Consider the following 23,410-nt stretch of genomic DNA (forward strand, 5'->3'; position numbering starts at 1 on the left):
ACATATTCGTCATATATATTGTATAAAGTCTAATATTAGGTTAGAAGCACCGAGGTCCTCGTGTTCGATATATGGGGCCTTAAAAACCTATGGTCCGATTTCGGGCTGCTGCACTATAAACATAGTATTTGTGCAATTTTCACAACATATCATTGGGATGTAAGAAAACTATTACAAACCAAGTTTCATTGAAATCGGTCGAGTAGTTCCTGAGATATGGTTTTTGACCCATAAGTGGGCGACGCCACGCCCATTTTCCATTTTATAAAAAAATCTGAGTGCAACTTTCATCTGCCATTTCTTATGTGAAATTTAGTGTTTCTGACGTTTTTCGTTAGTGAGTTTACCCACTTTCAGTAATTTTCAACCTAACCTTTGTATGGGAGGTGGGCGTGATTATTATCCGATTTCTTTCATTTTTGGACTGTATAAGGAAATAGCTAAAATAAACGACTGCAGAAAGTTTGGTTTATATAGCTTTATTGGTTTGCGAGTTATATACAAAAAACCTATTTGGGGGCGAGGTCACGCCCACTTTTCAAAAACAATTACATCCAAATGTGGCCAAAGGGTGCCAAGGAACATGTGTTCCAAGTTTCATTAAGATATCTTAATTTTTACTCAAGTTATCGCTTGCACGGACAGACATTCGCATTTCAAATCCACTCGTCATCCTGATCATTTAAATATATATAACCCCATATCTAACTCTTATATTTCTTGGTGACACAAACAACCGTTATGTGAATAAAACTATTATACTCTGTGCAACAGGTTGCGAGAGTATAAAAAAAAATTATTTTTTTAACGATCTGGCATGACTTAAGAAACAGAATGGTGATCTCTCTCTCGTATGTATGGTGCATCAAACAAATGATTACGAATACTGTTAGTTGTAAATATATTAAATTGGTGGCTCCTTCAATTTATAAACTTTTTTATTTCGCAGCTAATGCCAGCTTTATCTTCATCTAAATAATAACTCAACCACTGTCGTAGTGAGAGAGGTCTGAAATATACATAGACCAGATTTTTTTAGCTAATTGTTTAATTTCGGTTCATTGTTATTGTTATTGCGGCAAAATTGTTTTTCAAATATGTATAAATATTGGGGTCTATCGGGTTACGTATGCCCGACTATCATGGTAACGGTATTGTCATGAGGTGTGATTTTTTGCAATTGGTTGGATGGGGATGTAGAAATATATTTTGTTTTATGTGAGATATAGGGATCTAGTAAATATAATTCTCTAAATTATCTACTAACTCTCTGTTATCTTCAAATTCTTCTCCCTTTTCTCTTTGACTGAAATTTTATTTAATTTCCCCACCTGTGATATTATAATGCTAAAAACATCACTTCCGGATATAAAAAAGAGAATAATTGTAAGGTAATTGTCCCAAACACCTCAAAAATAACCAGTGTTTAACTAGCTTGTTCACCATTAGAGTATGTATTATGGGCCTCCATACAAGCTTAGATGAACAAAAACTATCCAAAAAAATTTTAAAATTTGAGATACACACATATAAATGCGATATAAACTAAACCAAATAATAAATTTAAAAATCCAATAAAATTTTATATACCAGAAGTCATTGTCATTGTGAAATTCACTTGCATTCACCAGGCACATTGAACTACAAAAGCGTGAAGTCTGGGCAGCAAACACATACAAATACATACATGTATACCACATACATAAAACAACAACAAAAAAATTATAACGGAAAATGCAAACCAGCGAAATGTGGGCGGAGTGTGCGGGTGTGCCAATAAATGCTGAAAAGCTCCACAAACACACACATAGCTGGCATTTTTTTTGTTGTTGATGCACTGACTTTTCTTCTTGTTGTTGTTATTGTCGTAGGTGCGTAGTAAAATTGTGAAATTTTGCATATTCAAATGAAGTGACACCCAACCGAGCCGGTAGCGTGGCGCCAGCATAAACGAGAGCAAAACCGCGCAGCTAACGGACAGGAAATGCAGGAGCGACAAGTGTTTGGGTGGTTGTGTGTTCGTATGCGTTACATATGCATGTGCGTGAGTATGCAAATCTGCATATGCGGGCGTTTCCGTGGGACAGGCGGCGAGTTAATGCAACTGAATGGGGCGTTTGGTGCGTTATTTTACGAAATTATAGAAATAAATAAAACAATGCATTTACAAAAATGTTTGCCATTGCATTTACGGTTATGGCTGTGTGCATGAATACAGGGTGTGTGATAGGAAAATACAGTGAAGTATATTAGTTTTTGAGTTTTAAATATTAAAATTCCACATAAATGTGATCGATTCGAGAAACCTTGGAGAGTGGGGAATGATATTTGTTGTTGGTGTTTGAAGAGATTTTGAGCGCGTTATTTAAAACAACAAAAAAACAAAATTGGTCATTTTTAAACTAGTCTTGAAAAATAATATTTTCGAACCTATAAAATTTTCCCTTTGCAAAAAAAAAATCAAAAGTCAGTTTTAATGGTAGTTCTGAGTATAAAACTAACCGATTTTGAACCAAAATAAGCACTTTTATTGTAATAATTGACAAGACCATTAGCCCAATCGAATGCGCACGCATATTTCCAATCCGAACCAAAAAATGTCATTTTTTGTAGAGGATTAATGGTTCTCTTTGAATTTTCACTAAACACATTTTCCTATTTCTTATTTATTTATAGGGATTCTGAAAAAAGTTAAATTATTAGAAAAATGCTATGAAGTATAAAAGTAGTTCCACAATAGATTAAATCAAACCATTGAATAGTGCAAACAACTTCAAAATCTCATTCTATATTGGTTAAAGTTTTTTTAATTGCTTTAGGCTCAACGCACACCGGATTAGTCAAAAACGTCTTTGAGGTGTGGGTTATTGCATATAAAGCTATGGGATGTGGTCGTATCAGATAAGAAAATACGGTGTGGGTTGAGCCTTAGCAATACAGCTTTCGGTAAATCAGAGATTTCCCAAATTAAGAATAATTTTCTCATTCCTGCGAGGATATATTCAAGAAAACCTGCTGTAACTATCCGAAATCTCATTCTTCATACGATTCACAACTGGTTTTGAGGGTGAAAGAATAGCTTGGAAGTTTCTGTTACTCTTTCATCATTTAATGCACCCAAATTGACTTTAACCGTTCATCAGAGTTAAACTGAAGGAGTTTATGACAACGAATAATAGTATAATAGGTACATAACTGGGCGGCTTTCAAAATTGTTTCAATTTGCCCTTGAAATATTAAACCTAAGAATTGTAAACTGTAACTCAATATGATTTGGACAGAACCCCTCTCCAACATAAACCAACAAATTAGGAAAATAAAAATATGTTTCCAATCAAGAATGGTAAATACAACGAACGATCTGTTAAAGAAACGAACCGTTAATTTTTTATAGCAATTGTAAACAAGTCCTTTTCCTACTCATTTCGTTCTTGGCATCACGAACCAATCGACCACACGCCAAAAAGATAACGGAATGAAACTCTATTTTTACAACACTAATTTTAAAGTTGGTTTTCTTAATTTTAGAAGTTTTTATTTGGGAAAACCCTAAAAAATAGGTACTGTAGGAAGTATTTACTGGGCTATTGGTTTTATTAGCATCCCAAGTATCAAAAAACATGTGTGTACATATGTATATTGAATAATTCCTCAAATCGATTTATGGTGTATTCAAATACCATTAGAAACTTCAAAAATTTAACTCTAATTGACATGTAATAATGAAAATTCGTCAACCTAGAACCCGCTTAAGTTTAATCTAGGTTCTAGGAATCTATACTTGCCGAGTTATGGGAATAGGGATACCTTACAAAGAATGAAGAGCTTCGCCAAGCATATGTTAAAGGTCATGCGATATCGAGTCGAGTCGCTAGTTTGATAATAAAATAAATTTTCTAAATTGATTGCATGACCCTGTATTAATTATTACATACAAATAAAATGCCATGACAAGTGAAACACACAATGCAAATGTAACAATTGTGACAAGAGTGTGAGGAATATGGCTTTTGGAGTTACGAAATCTAAAGTTATGAAATAAAAAAAATAAATATATTTATGTATTGTAGGTTTGTATGTATTACATATCGACATACATATGCGGGTTAGCATAAATGTAGCTAAACGTTCGAAAGCGCAGCAGAAATGGATCCATAGCTATTTCGCATTGATGGTGATGCGTGGAGCATTTGCTCTAAGCAAGGTGGCAGGGTCAACAAAGACATATTTACGCAAACAACTACATATACAAATAAATGTATGAAAAAACATATAAAGGGTGATTTTTTAAGAGCTTGATAACTTTTTTAAAAAAAAAAACGCATAAAATTTGCAAAATCTCATCGGTTCTTTATTTGAAACGTTAGATTGGTTCATGACATTTACTTTTTGAAGATAATTTCATTTAAATGTTGACCGCGGCTGCGTCTTAGGTGGTCCATTCGGAAAGTCCAATTTTGGGCAACTTTTTCGAGCATTTCGGCCGGAATAGCCCGAATTTCTTCGGAAATGTTGTCTTCCAAAGCTGGAATAGTTGCTGGCTTATTTCTGTAGACTTTAGACTTGACGTAGCCCCACAAAAAATAGTCTAAAGGCGTTAAATCGCATGATCTTGGTGGCCAACTTACGGGTCCATTTCTTGAGATGAATTGTTTTCCGAAGTTTTCCCTCAAAATGGCCATAGAATCGCGAGCTGTGTGGCATGTAGCGCCATCTTGTTGAAACCACATGTCAACCAAGTTCAGTTCTTCCATTTTTGGCAACAAAAAGTTTGTTAGCATCGAACGATAGCGATCGCCATTCACCGTAACGTTGCGTCCAACAGCATCTTTGAAAAAATACAGTCCAATGATTCCACCAGCGTACAAACCACACCAAACAGTGCATTTTTCGGGATGCATGGGCAGTTCTTGAACGGCTTCTGGTTGCTCTTCACCCCAAATGCGGCAATTTTGCTTATTTACGTAGCCATTCAACCAGAAATGAGCCTCATCGCTGAACAAAATTTGTCGATAAAAACATTTCGAACCGAACACTGATTTTGGTAATAAAATTCAATGATTTGCAAGCGTTGCTCGTTAGTAAGTCTATTCATGATGAAATGTCAAAGCATACTGAGCATCTTTCTCTTTGACACCATGTCTGAAATCCCACGTGATCTGTCAAATACTAATGCATGAAAATCCTAACCTCAAAAAAATCACCCGTTACATTTATAGAAATACATACCCCTACATGAATAAGGGCGACCGGAGTGGTGTAAGTGAAAAACGATTTTTCTGCTTTGCAACGAGTGGATGCGTGTAAAATTATTGCAGATACACAGAGCACAGAACTTCTATGTATTTTGTATTTGCATTTGCATTTGTGTGATTGTAGATTTGTAAATTTTCGTTTATGTTTTTTCTCGATTGCGAAATAGATACAATTTGCATTGCGCTGGAAAGGGCACAAATACTAACAACAAGCAACAACAGAACTGGAAAAATATTGCAGTGCCCACTCTCCCCCTCCCCCACAGTAGAAAAAATTCTGCAGCCAAACTGTCAGCAAACGTGAATTATGATACTAGGACCTAGGTTGAAGGGCAGCAAAACAACCCGAGGTGGGGGCGAGCGCTAAAAACGATGAAGGAGCTGCAGGTTGTACGAGCAATTGTAAAAAATGTGGAGGCGGGGGAAAGGAAAGAAAACAGGAAAAAGGCAAACGACAGCCACACACACACACGAGCGAACGCATAGAAAAGGCGGAATAGGCAAAATTAAACGTTTAAAGCGCTGTAAACTGCAGGACGGATACAAACAGACGGCCGACAGCAACAGCAACAGCACGAACGGCCATTTCGAATGTGGAGGACAACAACAAACAAAACGACTACAGGCTTTTAGCAAACATGAGTGTCATCAAGAAAAATTCCCATTTTTTCCAGCTGCCTAAACTTTTGTTGTTGACTCTCCACACCGACGAACGAGCGACGGAGCGACGGACAGGAGCCCCAGCACCACCGAACTCGGTGTAACGGGCAAGGACAGAAGCGACGAACGACAGTTTCTACGAATACTTAGAATGAGTGTGTGGTGTTTGTATGCCACGACATGGCTCAATCGATTTGGAAGCAGCTTCGTTTAAATGTAAACTCCGCTATGTGTGGGCGTCTTGTAGGGAATTAGTCGAACGGAGGCATATACAGGTGTAGTACACGGAGGTGGTGAGTGGGCAGCAGTTAGGCCAGAGGCGGCACAGTTTAACAAGAATATCAAAAAACCACAACAAAAACAGTAACAAAAACAACAACATGAATCACAACGATTTCGGCATAGAACGGCGTGTCGAAGCATGAAAGTCTATTAAAATGTGCAAAACCGTAGAATCGGATGGAAATGCAAAATGAGCGCAAAGGCTGAGAGCGCCCATCAAAAGCGGTGATTGGTTCGAAATGCTTTTGCAATTAGTGCAATGTGGAGGTGTGATTGTTTTTCTTTACTGTTTTCTGTTTGTCGAGCTAGTCTTCACATCGTAGCATCGGAAATTTCTTTGCACCGGAAAAACTTAATGATCTGTTAATCGTACTTCGCTATAACTTAATTGCAAGAAGTGTTTTTCAGGAGAGAGCACAAGTTGCGAAAGGAACCGGGCTATGTGATTTACACTTATGAATCGCATCAAGTTTCTCAAGATATGTCGATATCGAGAATAACGTAGCCTTAAGACTACACTTCTCTAGCATATAAGACATAAATCTCATTCTCCTCGATAGTGAAACAAAGGAAAGAATAAAACATGTTGAAGAGTAGATAAATAGGGTAGTTATCTGAGAATAATTTAGCAAAATATTAGGACATTATTAGTTTAGCTACATAATCCTTCTCATGTTATGCAAAGTATGTTTATGTTGTTATAAGGTTTTGGTAGATTTTATAAAACTAAAATCGAATTAAATGAGAGAGAAATTCTAAAACTAAGGAACTACTAAATGCGCTTTCAAGACCTTGAACTAATTTTGATCTCTATGTTCAACCGAATCACATAACGCATAGTAATAGTATTTACTGATTGTTTTACCTTGTTTGAGGTAATTCCATGTGAATCCCCAAAAATACTCGTTAAAGCTTGCCAGTCAGTTCTTCTGTTTTAGGAGGATTTTAACTGTCGCCCAGTTATTGTTTTTGATCTTGCCTTTGAACTTTGTAATGCTAGGTCAGACTTGCCGGAACAATTATTAAGCCCGTGCTTTTCATCAACAGTGTTTCTCCCTCATCAGGAAATATTTTATCAAAGCCTGGCATACACGAAATAGCAAGCATAGCGTCACTTTGGGACCTTGGGAACAATTGAATGAGTTGTTTTGGAACTTTTACGGTCTTCTAGTTAAGGTTAGTATTCTAAAACAAGAATCATCAATGCTTATTTATGCGCGATGTCTCGGTCAGTAAAAAAACCATATAGACTTTAAACAAATATGTCTGAAAATATGGTAAATATTTCAAATGATGCTTCCTTTGAGATGAATTTTCTTATCTTTGGAATGAACTATTTTTGGTCGAGTTTCTAATCCAAATTGAGGTATTGAATCTTTTTTCATTCGTTTTATATTCCTGGTATAAAAGTCAGATTACTCGAGCTCCAGCTTCTTCACCATTATCATATCATATCAGGAACATACAAATGTATATGTCCTCTTCCTTACTTAAAAAGAACACAATAGGACCAAAAACAAAAAAATGTAACTAAAAAACTGTGCAAGAATCCAGAAAACCACGAATTTTCAAACAAAAAGAACTACGTACATATAAAACTCCGGGCGTAATTTTTCCACATTTTCATACGAAATTCATATACCAATGAGCAGAAGCGAGAAACGCGACTTGGACAGGGATTACATAGTGTCTCCAAAGCATTAGAGAGGTGAAAAGAAACTTCAAAAATGGGTAGAACTCGTACAACAACAAGAGCGAGCAGCTGTCAGATGGACACGTAATTTGGCAATTACCACTGCAGCGATAAAAAGGATACGAGAGCAACAACTGAAGGCAATTGAGACAAAGGAATAAACGAAATGCAAAACAACAAAAAAACGATGTTGCAGCAAGATGATAAATAAAAAATTGGAAAATACAAATAAAGCAACCGCAACGAAAGACGTCACGAGCACGAGCAATAAAGTGAAAAAAGTGAAAATAAATGGACTCTCACACATATTACAAACACACAAACATACAAAAAAAATCCAGCAGCTAAGCATGGGGTGAGGTTAGTAATGAGAAACAACAACAACAATGAAATACTACAGTTAAGCATAAATATGTATGTAAAAAGGATAATAACACACAACAGCAAGGACATCAAGGAAGCGGGTCTGAGGGCACGGAGAAAAACACTGTATATACAGTTATTTGTTTGTATATATGTACATATGTATTTATGTGAGTGTAGCACACGGCAAAGAAACAAATGCAAAGTTGAGGATTTGCTGAACTAGTCGCAACATAGAAAATCGGACTGCAGCAACAAAGCAGAGGAGTGAGATCTAAAGGCAGAGATGCAGAGAGAGAGAGAGAGAGCAATAGTGATGCAGTGCCAACGACAAAGGCTACACGCTGAGGAAATGCAGAGGCAAATGCAGTATAGTGCATAAAAGATATAATAAAAATGAAAAAGGAAACAATAACTATGACAACAACAACAAGAGCAACTGGCAGTACAAATGTGTGTGCAGGAGTTAGCGCTGCAGCATTAAAGCCAAAGGCAACTGAGCCACCGCGCATGGAGTCGAAGTCGACCGGGGTGCAGTGTCAGTAGCACGAGAGTAGGGGCTGTGAGTGTGTGTGTATCAGTAGAGGGCAAAACAATAGCAGAACTGCAACTACTCCCTTCCTTCCTTGGCATTTGTAAGCGTCCGGAATTGAAATGCACATATTTAGATACCACAAACGCACACACACACATGCGTTTAAAGAAGAGTAGAACCAGTAGGGAAAAAATTGAGTCATTTTCAGGTATATATGATATTAGAAACAGGTAAATTCTTATTACATATGTAGTTGAAAATGTTATTTCTAGAAATCTCGTTTTATTCAGATATAGTATTTTAGAAACCAAATGTATAAGATTATGACTTTTGTTAGAACTCCAAATTCCACTTTAACATCAACATTTATTTTACTCACTGATGAACAGTTATTTCCAAATATTATAACCACTAATAGTATATGAATATTTAACTTTGTAATTTCTCATCCACACAATTTTCAATACACTTTTTGTAAATTTATACAATTTTATTTCCAAGCTTCACATGGTTTCCAACACTGATATACAAGATCCTCCATATAGACTATAGGCTCGGGAATATTTTCAATTCTTTCGATAACTTAAGTAAAGTATCAGAAAGGAGTTTCTATTGGATTAATTTAGCATATCAAGATTGTACAGTTATATAGGGGTTTTCAAAAGGGACGCTACAAAAGTAGACCGATAGGTAGAGCAAACGCCATTATTTTTCATGCTCTTCTGACATTTGCCTTCAGTAAGGTTTGCCATTTTATGATCGAAAGATATACAATCTAACAACCAGTCGAAATTATTAAAATTTGCTACCGAAATTCGAAGTCAGTGGCCTTGACTTTAAGCTACGTCCTACGTAACGATGAGGCTCATTTCTGGCTGAATGGCTTCGTCAATAATCAAAATATGCGTTATTGGTCAGGCAGCAATCCACACGTACTCCATGAGTCACCATTGCATCCCGAAAAAATTTCGGTTTGGTACGGTATAACAATGATAACAGAATATTTTTGGTCCGAATTGGATGATATGCACTTGGCAATATATGGTTCCAATACGACGGCGCCACAAGCCACACAGCGAATGTCACAATAGATTTATTGGAAACCAAGTTTGGTGAACGTGTTATCTCACGAAATTGGCCAGTCAATTGGCCGCCTCGGTCGTGCGATTTGACGCCGTTAGTCTATTTCCTGTGGGGCTAGTCAAGTCTATGGTCTATACCAACAAGACACCGACGATCCATGAACTTCGTACAAATATAATAAAACTAGAAGAAAATGTTTTTGAATTCAGAGAATATAATTGTTAGAGAATAAAAATTTTGTTTCTCGATTTCAGTCTGTAAAAAAATGTTACCAATTCGTCCTTCAGGTCTATGACTAGATTAAAAGAGTGGGAGCATTAGTGGTCATTTCTAAAATGATAAAAATCGATACCCTGTAACAAATCAGTAAAATTTAACACTTCCTGACAAGATTTATGACAATATCTGATGTTTTCAAATTTAAAATCTCGTGGTTCGACTAGATAAATGCCAATAATCGCTGAAGACTTTGGAGGTTCCCTGGGTATTGCAAAAAAACAGAAATTAAAGAGCCTGATTTCGGTTGTAGCTTGGCATTTGTGACCGTGAAAATGGAGGAACGAATGATCGAGAAATTACAGAGTCAAATAATATATATTTTTTCTGTACCATTATCATGAAATAAAAGATCTGGTGTAGTTTACTTCTACCCAAACTTTCAAAAATGGTATATCGTGAGAGCTCTTTTTCATTTCCAGATATCTGAGTATATCCTTTTTGAATTTAATTGAGATCTTTATCTACTCATACAAAAGAAATAACCTCGAATTTTTAAATCAAATCAGAGCTTTTGGAGGTCATAAAAAAGAAGTTTCGATGGGACTCTCACTCGATCCATCGCTTTTTATGGACCAATCTGATGCAAAACCATTGAAAACATAGTAGGATGATCAGAATGTTAATTAAAAGTTAATAAGAAAGAGAAGTTCACAATATTTAAACTCAATTATGTGAAATCGCTGAGCGAACCGAGTCTTCAAGAATATACATATATGGTAGCTATTTGATAGATAGCCAGACTTGTACTCGAGAACTTCCTTCATCTAAGGAATCATTCATCATTTTTAGATAATACATCTAAATAAAAAACCAACATTCCCAAAAATTTGCACTTTAGTATTTTTTCGTAGCAGGGTTGCTGAGCGCACAGTTATCCACCCGTGTATTTGTTTACAGTTATAAGTGTATTGGTAAGCTGTGTTATTAAAAAGGGCCTGCTGTGGCACAGAGCCAGAGAGGTGTGTTGTATTTCGCGGCAGCAAAAGTTGGCTGATACAACTGTACACCGACAGAGCGAAGAGCACACGACCGACACCCTGGCTGACTGGCTGGTGGCGAGCAATGCTGGCGGTGGCGGCGATGCTGTTAAGCAGTGCAAATCTTCTGCGCTGCCGCTGCCACAGCCACCAACGGCGTCGCAATTCGCAAAGGGTAGCATAATTATTATTTGACGTTTAAGCGCGCGGTACACATACACTTTACTGCTGCAGTCGCCTTTTTGTTGCGTCGTGCAGCGAATCAGTAAATGCAGTCAGCGCAGAATAACAACGACAACAATCAGGGACTCACTAAGCAGAAGCAGCGTTCATGTGGTTATTGTTGCTGTTGCTGACGCTTTGGCAAAGCGAAGGACGCCGTTAACGATGCGAATGCTTTGCTTGCCTTGCCAAACGAACTTTAAACTAAATAACGCAGATTCTCCACCATGTTGTTGTAGCTGCAGTTTTATTATTGTTGTTGTTGCTGTTGCTGCAGTTGTTGTTCTTGTCGCCTTTGTCTATGGCATAAAGATGAATCTCATTCAGTTCATTTCGACTTCGTATGTGCACAAATCTCTACTGCTCCGCGACTGCGGCGGCTGTACATTCTGCAGCTTTCTCGCGTCTTTTGTTAGCAAACAGCATAACGTGAACTGCATATTAAGATAGTCGAAGTCGCGTGGCGCAGCGGAAATGACTGATTCGCACAAGGAAGTGCAAAAGAGCTGAAGAAGAAATTGCTATGGAATTGTGCAGGCAGGAAGGCGTAATTCATGATGATGAACTTTCATAATTGCACACATGTACACGTACACACAATGCATACTCAAATATATATGAATGTCGATATGTATGAAAGACGCATCTAGACGCATTCCCACAACATTCTCGAGCATAATTCAAAGACTGATTCCTTTAGAGAAAATATGCATATACATATTTATATATTGTTCTAAATCAGATTTGCTTTCTCTTGGTATTTCGGTCGAAAATTCCTTGACATAATAATAATTGGTGTATACAGGGATACACATACAGGGACCAATGAAGTAATCTGGTAACTGATGTTCAGGGCATACTGGGTTTATGGAGGGAACACTTCGGCAACCTACTGAATAGCGGTGAAAGTGCAACAACAGGAGATGGCGAACCCGATTCCCCAATTGATGATGTTGGAACATATGTTCCATTGCCCGATTATGAAAAAATTCGAATATCAATTACCCACTTGAAGAACAACACAGTGGCAGGACCGGTAGATTGTCGGCCGAGCTATTCAAATACGGCGGCAAAGAAACAATATGGTGCAGTGTGCTCTCAATCTATAAAAAGGGAGACCCCACAATTGCGCCAATTTCAGTGGGATAAGCTTCCTAAATATCGCATATTATGTTCTATCGAGTGGACTGTGTGTAAGACTAAAGCCCACTGTCGACAATCTGATTGGACCTTATCAGTGAGGCAAAAGACATGTAATATCAACAACTGACCAGATATTTATCATATGCCAAATCTTGGAAAAGACCCGAGACAGAAGAAACGTTACACACCTTTTCATCGATTTTAGAGCTGTCTCCGATAGCACGAGAAGGAGCTGCCTCTATGCAGTATAAATTAATATAATATGTAGGTGAGGTGCCACATTTATTCAATACGAGATTCCAGAGGCAGGGTCTTTACTATGCAAAAATTGAACTCCATCCTTTAAACTTTTTGATTTCTGTTTATATATTTTTTTCTAAGTATCTATACATTTACACTATACATACATACATAATGTATTTACATAAATTCACTCATTCATGTTAATTTCGAACATGAACTTGAACTTGACCCCCGACTAGCCAAAGACAACCGATAATATGCGGAGTGTGTTTAATCCACCTAACCGAAGAGTGCAATGAACAGCAAGCCAGCAACAACAACTACAAATAAATTTCCACTTACTCACGCATATTTATAGTGTAAATAACTATAAAATACAATACACAAATAAAGTTGAATACCTTAATCACATAAAAATTTATGGAACGACCATTTAGGCATTTAATATGAAATGGAAATTCATGCATGACTAACTCGAATTTGTTGTTGCTGTCTTAACGGCTATGGATAAATTAAAATACAAACTGAAAGTGTTTGTTGCGGCGCAGAGCTGAAGAGAGACGAGGAGAGGGACGAAACGAGGTGGGAAATGTGTGAATTGGTTAGGGAGCTTCGGAGTGAATACGAAGAACACACAGGTGGTTTTTGATGAAATTTACATTGAAAGGTTTACATATACATACATATGTACGTATGTAGAAATGTGTCTACATGTAAGCTGTATGTACATGAGCGCGTATAAAATTAGTGCAAAGCGTTGGGTGAACGGATATAGCAGAGAGGCACGCCACCAATAAAACTGTAGATTGAGGAGCTTAACCGAAAAGAAACACAAAACAACAACAACAATAATAAAACTGAAAATTACAAAAACAACATATAAAGTTGCTTGGAAATTTTTATTTTTATTTAGTATCGAGCATACAAAAGCCAAGTCAATTAAGCGAACTCCAACAAAAGGTAAAGCCGGAAAGTGGAAGATGTAGTAAAATGAAACACAAAGAAATTATGCGTAAATTAACACAAAGTGGAGGAGCGGCAGCAAGAAGGCACAAATAAAGTTTTTGATGGATGTGTGTTTTGAGAAAAAAAATCGCTGGAATTAATCAAAGTTAACAAGTGCCACAAAGGCGAAGAAGCGAAGCAAGCAGAAAACAGGAAAAAGGCAAATGGAAATTTACATTTTACAAAGCGCCGAAAAATTCGGTTGCCGATGTGTGAGCGCTGATATGAAATTCAAAACATGCTCTGATTTCGAAATTTATCCGTTGCGCTTCGACGGGTCAGAACAGAATAGAACCAGAACACAGCAACAGCGACAAGTTAATGACCAAAAGAAGAATTGGAATTCAAGTGACATGCAGGCAGAGAAACACAAATGAAACGATATAAATTAAAAGCAAAATAAAATTAAAAATTAAGAAAAAAAAATATAAAAAAACAAGTAAGGAAAGGCTAAGTTCGGGTGTTACCGAACATTTTATACTCTCGCAATTTATTGAAGAAATTTTATTAAGATAACGCACAAATTTACCCATAAATTCGGCATAAAGTTTAATACAATAACGAAAATCGTCATATATAGATATGAGGGCTGAGGTAATTCCTGAACCGATTTCATTCAATTTCACCAGCAAGGGAGACTATATCCAATACTATACGCTCACTTAATTTTGCTAAGATATATCACATATAGGGATGGCAACGATTAATCATTTGATTAAATTAATCGATTATTTTCATTCAATTTACGATTTAATTGCATCGAAACACCTTTTCTAATTACTCGACTATTACTCGAGTAATTGCAAAATAATCGCAAACAGCATTTTGAAATTTAATACATTTTATGTTCATCTAAGTTAGCTACAAGGGTCGAAATTGCAAACGGTGTAAACATAGTTAAATTCTAATATGTCAACGTAGTTTAATATCAACAAATGAATGATGTCAAACGCATTTTACGTGCAGTTGTTTGAAGAGCAATGGCGCCAGTTAAAAGCGAAGTGTGGACATTTTTTTAATAAAATAAGCAATAACTACGTTAAATGTCAACTTTGCAGCAAAAATTTAAAATTTTCTAATAACACATCAAATATGTTGCAGCATTTAAAATTAAAGCATGCAACTGTAGCCTGCAAATTGGTGGTAAGTTGGTGCAATCGGTATTACATTTTAAATTTCTTCTAGTTATATATAAATATATGTGTACAAATTAGACTCTGCAATCTAGGATTTAATACAATGTTTCCCTAAGTGATGATGACACTGACACCATTTTGTGCACTAGAGTGCACAAAGGAGGAGGAAGGACAACGATTTTACAAATTCACATGATGAATTGAGCTTTTATTTGAATTGTCAGGTATTAAAACTAAGTCGAAACACTATTTAGGCTTGGGAAGAAATGAAAACCGTTTACCCAAACTGTACGGACTTTCAAAAATGTATTGTCATCTACTTGGTACCTCAGTACCAGCTGAGCGGCTTTTCTCAAAAGCGGGTACAACTGCGACCGAAAAACGCAATCGTTTGACAACAAAACGTTTATCGAAATTGCTTTTTCTTCAAACTTGGTTGAACAGACTTCTAAATTGCTTGACTTCAATGAATATATTTTCCTTTATGCTAAGACAAATGAATTTTTAATACGATATTTTAATAATTATTTCCGTTTTTGTTTTTGTGTATATACGAACACAATTTGAATGTCTGAAATAAGAATATAGTCTCCTATATTTTATTGGTTTTATTTTTACGCAAAGTTGCAAACATTGGAATTAATCGATTATTCGATTTTTTTACATTAATTGCAATTAATCATTTGATTATTTAGTCGATTAAAAAATTTTTTTGCCATCCCTAATCACATATTAACCAATACATATATGCGTAATAAAGCCCAACGAATTTTTGAAAAACCTATAATTATGTATACGGGAGCTAGGAGATGTTGTGACCCGATTTTAATAATTTTTGGAATAGAGACACACTATTGGAAGAAAACAATTTCTCTGAATTACATTAAATTAGCTGAGAGATTTACCCATATTTTCGGTAAAAATTTACCCTTAAGCGCTGAGTTCAACATGTTCGATATCTGGGGCCTTAAAAAATTATAGTCCGTTTTCGACAATTTTTTCACAAGTGATGCCACTGATCATATACTGTATTTGTTTAAAGTTTTATTTCGCTATCATCATTGGTCCCTAATGTATATATTATAAAGTGAAGGTTTCAAATGGAATTCAAAATTGAGTTATAAAGAAAGTAGTCGTGGTTGTGATCCGATTTCATCCATTTTCCACACATGTCATCAGGGTGTCAATAAAATATTATATACCGAATTTCATTGAACTCTGTCGAGTAGTTCCTGAGATATGGTTTTTAACCTATAAGTGGGTGATGCCACGCCCATTTTCCAATTTGTAAAAAGAACTGAGTGCAGCTTCCTTCTGCTATCATTTCTGTGAAATTTTGTGTTTCTGACGTTTCTCGTTAGTGAGTTAATGTACTTTTAGTCATTTTTAAACCAACCTTTGTATGGGAGGTGGGCGTGGTTATTATCCGATTTCTTTCATTTTTTGGACTGTATAAGGAAACGGCTAAAAGAAACGACTACAGAAAGTTTGGTTTATATAGCTTTATTGGTTTGCAAGATATATACAAAAAACATATTTGGGGGCGGGGTCACGCCCACTTTTCCAAAAAAATTACATTCAAATGTGCTCCTCCCTAATCCGATCCTATGTTCCAAATTTTATTTTCATAACATTATTTATGGCTTAGTTACAGCTCTTTATGTGTTTTTGGTTATCGCCATTTTGTGGGCGTGACAGTGGTCCAATTCCGCCCATCTTCGAACTTAACCTTCTTATGGTGCCAAGGAACACGTGTTCCAAGTTTCATTAAGATATCTCAATTTTTACTCAAGTTACAGCTTACACGGACGGACAGACAGACATCCGGATTTGAACTTTACTCGTCACCCTGATCACTTTGGTATATATAACCCTATATCTAACTCGTTTAGTTTTAGGACTTACAAACAACCGTTATGTGGACAAAACTATAATACTCCCTTTAGCAACTTCTGTTGCGAGAGTATAATAAAAAACGAAATAAAATAAAGTAATGTAGTAAAGCAGCATTAAAGGTAGTTTTATAATTAGTCTGATTTGTGCGCTATAAACACGCTAGCGTTCTTTATACAACCAATTCTATCAGATCGTAGTAGAACATGTAACGATTTCACGCTAAACATAATGCCATTAAGAAATAAATATAAACCTTTCGAGTTCAAAGGTTATGGCGACCGCTGTACTATAACACAGTTTTGAATTCCGCCTGATTCGTTGCAATATATAAATCAAGAATCAATGAAGATATCGGAATAAAACTTTGTAGAAATACTACATTGGAGATGTGGCATCTAAAAATTGTCGAAATCGGTCTATAACTTTTCAATGCCTTTAATGTCGAAATTGAGAACGTTTTTAATAACTTTTTGATGAAATAATCGGTATCTCTTAACGGGTTATATACAGTTAGGATTTTCAAAAAATCGATCTGACAAAACTTGAAACTCGTTTTTCTTGAAACGTTGTTTTCAAAGTCGGTGAACAAGATTTCTCAGAAACGGCTGAACCGATTGGTCTGAAATTTTTACACAAGCTTCTTAACTATACCTTTTAGTAATTAATCGAAGGAATTCCCCATCCGAAATTTTCTTATTTTTATAAACAATTAAAGACCCGAATTTTGGTCGAAAAACGAACTTTTTTCTTTGAGTAGTCGCCATTTTGTCAAACAATTTGTTTTGCTAATTCCTTCGATCAATCACTAGATTATTTATTATATTAATGAAATTTATTTAGTTTTTGCACTTTAAATGATCCAGTCCAGAGATATCGTGCTCACTGCAAGAGCCCTTTTTTTGCGGACCTCTGTAAAATTGGCAATAATAATTATTTTTGGCAATAAAAAATATGTGAATATAGTTTAAGGTTGTCATAATATACCTGCCAAGTTTCAAATTAATAAACCAAATAGTTTGCCTAGAAAAAATTCTTGAAAAATGCCCTTTTTCGACCTCCTAACTGTATATAACCCCTTAAATATTATATAGGAATTCAGACGCAATTTTTCAATAATGAGCCACTGTGTCAGAAATTAGTGAAATGGAGTCATAACTTTCTTTAGCTCCCATATATCTTATAATAGAGTTTTTACCTTATTAAAATTGCTTGGTGGCAAATATTTGTAAAATCGGTCGAGCAATAACTTCAGCCATCATATACTCTATATAATGATTTTAGTTATTCTATTCGATTTTGTGCCGAATAAATACATAAGTCAAATTGTGTGTTCTCTTAGTAAAATTAAATGAATAAATTGAAAAAGTATACAATTTTCGGAACATCCAAACTTAGGTCTTTCTTAGTAGTAGTAGTTCTAAATTTAAATATTAATCCCACTTTTTAGTGAAAGTATTATTATTGTTTTTTATTTAAAACGTCTTTTCTCCAATAAAAATGTATATTAATTTCATAAATACAGTTTTTCTCTCGAAAATCACATTTTTTGACATAATTAAATGATCTGCTTAACATTCGTCCATAATAAGAATCATAAAAATATTAATTATTAACCTTAAAATCTGTAAAACATTTGTTCGACAAAAACAATAAAAATGCAGTAAAAATTTACAGCAGCGCCACCTAAGAAAATTACAGTGATGTGATGAATGCTAGAAGCTATGCGAAGCAACGCTTCGTTAGTGGTTTTCTAAATTTCGTCAGGTCATAGGAGCACCGAAGCCGATGAGCTTATGGTAAAATTGCAGGAATTGGGTTTCGGAATGCCCGATCCCTATCTACAGTACTCTTCGTATTTGACACTGGTGGCCTTTTTCTCTTCTCGGATCTCGAGCTAATGATGGATAGAAAGAAATCGGCAAGACTAAAATTTTTTTCGAAGAAAATACATATGTATTTATTTCATCAAAGTCAGTCCAGTCGATTTTAGGTCTGTTACATATAATTTTCCAAAATAAAATCATCGAAATATTGTTGTTTAGCGCGGAGAGATAAAATGCCCACCAATGCCTATATTAAAGTACAAACTTTCGCCCCCAAAAAGACAAAAACAATTTTCAGATTAACTAAAAGAAAGCAGCACCGGCGACGGCGACTACAAATCAAAACCGCACATAAAAAGTAGAAAATTAAAGTACCGACGAGATACAGCTTTCGTGTACTTACATACATACATACGAAAATATATCTATGAATATTTTAATGTTTGTTTGTATGCACATCTAGTTGAACGCCACCTAGCCACCTATCAGATACACATTGTTAAAACAACAAAAAGCATTACACCAACAAAAAAAATCCATTTCAAACGGCCTCAGTTGCGACGCGACAGCGCAGTCGTCATGAAGCACACACACCACCCGCCATCATAAATCGAAAAATCACAGAAACTTCAATATGAATAACAGCAAATAATGATATATGTATGTATGCGGCGCAGTAGATACACTTTGCTGCATACATATATACACTGTTATATACATAAAATTAGTATATATGTATAAATTATATATCACATTTGTATATGAGTCAGTTGATGGCCAGTAAAACTTACCGTGTCTTCCAGCGATAAACGAGTGCTCGCTACCACGGAGAAACTCATTTTAGCGGCGGCAAATGATTTGGCAGCTATGCCGCGTCTAAACGCAGCCGCTATGGAGGAGGTGATAATTGAAATATCCATATTTAAGCCATCCAGCGACCAGCATTGATTGTTGTTATTGTTTGTGAGTACAATAAAAATAATTATTTTTTGTTGTTGTTGTTGTAAATATGTATATATGTAGTTGCGTGTCGGCGCGTTTGGAGCAAAATCAATTTCAAAGCTCTGAGAAAACGCTTATTCTGCGCTTCTTACGCTTAGAATGGCAGCGCTTTGTTGGTGGACTCAAGCGTTGAAGTTACTTTTGGAATTCCGTAGCTTTAGTTTACACGCCTCGTCGTTGTTGCTTGTTATGATGATCGGTTGTTGTTGTTATTGTTTCTGATGATGATTGTTATTTTAGGCCGCTAAGCTGTTTAGTGGCGACTGCTTGATTGTTGGCGGTGGTTAATTGCGTTGTTGTTGTTGTTGTAGAAAGACACACACACACTCGCGACCAGAAAAATCGGTAACACTAACACCAATGCAACACAAAATACACATGGACACTACACTAAAGCAATTGGAAGTTTTTGTTGTTGTTGGACTTTTTATTATTTTTCGATTCAATAAAATTTATATTCTTGTTGTTGTTGTTGTAAGTTTTCAATAAAAACTTTGTTGTTGTTATTGCAATGCTTGAATACACTTAAGTAAGGTTTTTTAATGATTTTGTTGATTTAATAAAATTTTATTATTGTTGTTGTAAGTTATTATTAAAACTTTGTTGTTGTTATTGTTTTGTAATTTTTTAATTCACTTAAGTATGATTTTATTATGATTTTGGTGATTCAATTAAATTATTATTTTTTGTGGTTGTTGTAATTTTTTACATACAATTTTTATTGTTGTTGTAATTCTTAAAAACACCTAAGTATGATTTTTTTTGCTGAAGGTTAAATCCGTCACTTCAATTAAATTCGCATTTGTTGTTGTAATTTTTTAAATTGTTGTTGTTGTTTTTTCAACAAGCAAAATACAATGATTGTTGTATTTAGTATATTTCATTATTTCAAGCACTTCTTTTGCACAAACACTGCCTACACTACTACACAAACACTAACACATATACACTCACAGACACTGCACAAAACTGGGCGAAGTCAATTTAGACGGTTTTAGCTTGTTTAGCAGCGCCGGAAATGCCTTACATTGGGCATTTGCAACGCAATTTTGCACAACACTAATTACTCAAGTTTATATGTAGGTAAATTTACAAGATTTTGTTGTTGTTATTATTATTATTATTTTTTATTACCGAACGCACACTTTTGTAGCACACTGTGACACTTCAGCGCATATTGCAGACAGACACTATTGTAATTACAAAAACAAAAAACACTTTAAACACTTTTTGCGCAATTTCCTTTCATGAGAAGTTCCAATTTTTGCGAAATTTTCAAAATTTAGGCGCTTTGATCTTTCAACACTGCACACGCCGCACTAGTATATATTTACATATATATTTATGTATATATGTACGTATTTCTAAGTATATATGTACTTGGCCGACAAGCGATCTCACCAAGTCAACGTCAATTGATCAGCGCACGCCAACTGAAACGAATTCGCCGTCAGACGCTTTTGGAGCACAATGGCCAGGCGCCCCGATGCGAGCGTTGAGCTAGAAAAGAGAGAGAAAGAGAGTGAGTGAGCGTTGGAGATCAAATTTATATACATACAAACATATGGTGGTGTATAGAGATTATTATAAATTATTTATTATCAAAGAAAAGTAAAATGAAAACAAAAATCGAAAAATAATAATCAAAATAAACAACAAAAACAAAAACGAAAGGAAAAGGAAAAGGAAACACAACAAATTGATAGCTGGCCGCGCAGAATGCCAAGCAACAGTAATAATATTAATTATGACAACAATAAAAAAAAAAATTATACTTTATTAGTGCACAACAACAATAGCAAACAATATTTATTGTATATTTGAAAAGCAAAAAATAACAACAAACACTAGAGCGTTTGTATGTGTGTGTAAACTGGTCGACCGACCGGCACATTTGGCACAGCCGCGTTAAGCGCAGCCATTCAGATTTATTTAAAATTTCAAATTTGGCTATTTATTTAAAAGTCTGTGGTTCTTTAGTGGTACCAATAAAATATTTTGGTAGTAAAATTTGTGTTAATTCATTTTCCATAAACATAAAACTTTTAGTTCCTAAACAAACATTTATGGCAGTATTTGCATACTAACAATACACGACTCGACATTAGCCGACTGACTATATACATATATTTTTTCCCCTTTGATATTCTAATTTTTATTTTATAAAAAAATAATTAAAAGTCAAATGTTAGAGAAATTCATTTGCTGCTACAGTTGCCTTTCAATCGGGTTTCTCGCTCAGCAGTTCCGATGAGCAGTGCTTATTTGATTTACTACCGAATCCACATAAAGATCACGGTGAAGGTCAGCAGATCTAATATACCAATGAGCCTTAACTATACTTCTTAGTACCTTATTTTGGAAGCGCTGAATGCAGGCAATACAGCTTTGACTTGAGTAATCCCATAGTTGAACTCCATAGGCCCAAATTGGCTTTAGTACTTGATTATATATAAACAGCTTGTTTTCGATTGAAAGCGCGGATCTCCTACCGACTAGATAGTAAAACTAAGCAAATTTTAAATCATGCTCACCACTTTTTTTTTCTTGACATGCTCTTTCCAGCGAAACTTAGCATCTAGGGTGATATCGGTACAGATCTTTGTATAAATACTACATTTATAGTGTGACAGCCCATTTCTAAAAATCGCCGATATCGGACCATAGGTTTTCAAGGCCCCATATATCGAACATGAGGACCTCGGTGCTTCTAACCTAATATTAGGGTTTCCAACTTTCAATGGATTTTATACCGTATATGTATGTATATCGTATATATATATAATATTAAATAAATAAATTGCGAGAGTATAAAACGTTCGGTCACAACCGAAATTAGCCCTTCCTTACTTGTTTTTTTTTTTAGTTTTTAACATTTTCATATTTATTAAGTAATTTTAACAATATCCAAAATTTACTTACTTTTGTAATCACAATTAAATGATTGATAAATTTTAGGTCCATTTTACAGCTTTCGTTGTCACCTAGAACTACAGTGAGCGAACTCAAATTATTGAACTGCCATTGCGATTGTAATTCACTGCTATTTACAAAAATTGATCGCAGTTGCTATATGCGATTTTTCGATCACCGTGAAAGAATCACCGGTAGTGAAATATTGCTCATCACTACTCCAACCATATAGGGGGACTCTTAAAATTCTGCCTCGATAGTACCATTTTAAATTTTTTATTATGCCTTGGTCGAAAAGTTCGATTTTTGGAAGGAAATTTGTATAAAATTTCACTTCTAATCGCTATTGCCAACTCAGGGGTTCGAGTTATGGAAGTTCAACTGTATATATGTATGTATGTATATAAATGTGCATAATTTTTATAGATATATGAAGACTAAATTCCATCGTCCACCAACACAAACAACAAATTCATGAATGATCGCGGTTTGGTGTTTTTAACCAATTTATGCAAATAATATTGAGCCAAAATTCGCGGAAGAAGAAAAAGTGCAAACAAAATTTAAATGAAGCGTAAATAATAATAACAACAAAGCAACTGAATACGAGAAACATTCTTCACATATATGAATTCTTCCTTCTCACACCTCTAATATGTACCATACATTTGCACAGAGTATATAAAGACTCTAAAGAATGCTGTTGATAAAGTTGGTATTTAGATGAATAAGCCAAAATTTAAACGGGTTTAAAGAATGCCTATAATGATTTACAATATGAATATGAATGTATTCATATATAAATGTATTTTCGGAACAGGAAAATTGTTCCTGAGATGTTTGAATAATTATCCAAGAGTTACCACCTGACTGAAAAATAAAATTAACTTCAATATGAAT

General features: G+C 35.2%; 1 protein-coding gene across 8 annotated transcripts in view; it reads right to left on the reverse strand.

Annotated features, from left to right (window-relative positions):
* Positions 1-23,410, reverse strand: part of LOC105209846 (uncharacterized) — a 159,268-nt gene that overhangs the window by 52,903 nt on the left and 82,955 nt on the right. For all 8 annotated transcript variants that reach the window (XM_054234472.1, XM_054234474.1, XM_054234475.1 and 5 more), the window contains exon 2: positions 19,387-21,097. The gene's annotated coding sequence lies outside the window, so the exon portion shown is untranslated. The remainder of the gene's footprint in view (positions 1-19,386; positions 21,098-23,410) is intronic.

The sequence above is a fragment of the Zeugodacus cucurbitae genome, chromosome 6, assembly GCF_028554725.1.
Source record: "Zeugodacus cucurbitae isolate PBARC_wt_2022May chromosome 6, idZeuCucr1.2, whole genome shotgun sequence".
Classification (NCBI taxonomy): Eukaryota; Metazoa; Arthropoda; class Insecta; order Diptera; family Tephritidae; genus Zeugodacus; species Zeugodacus cucurbitae.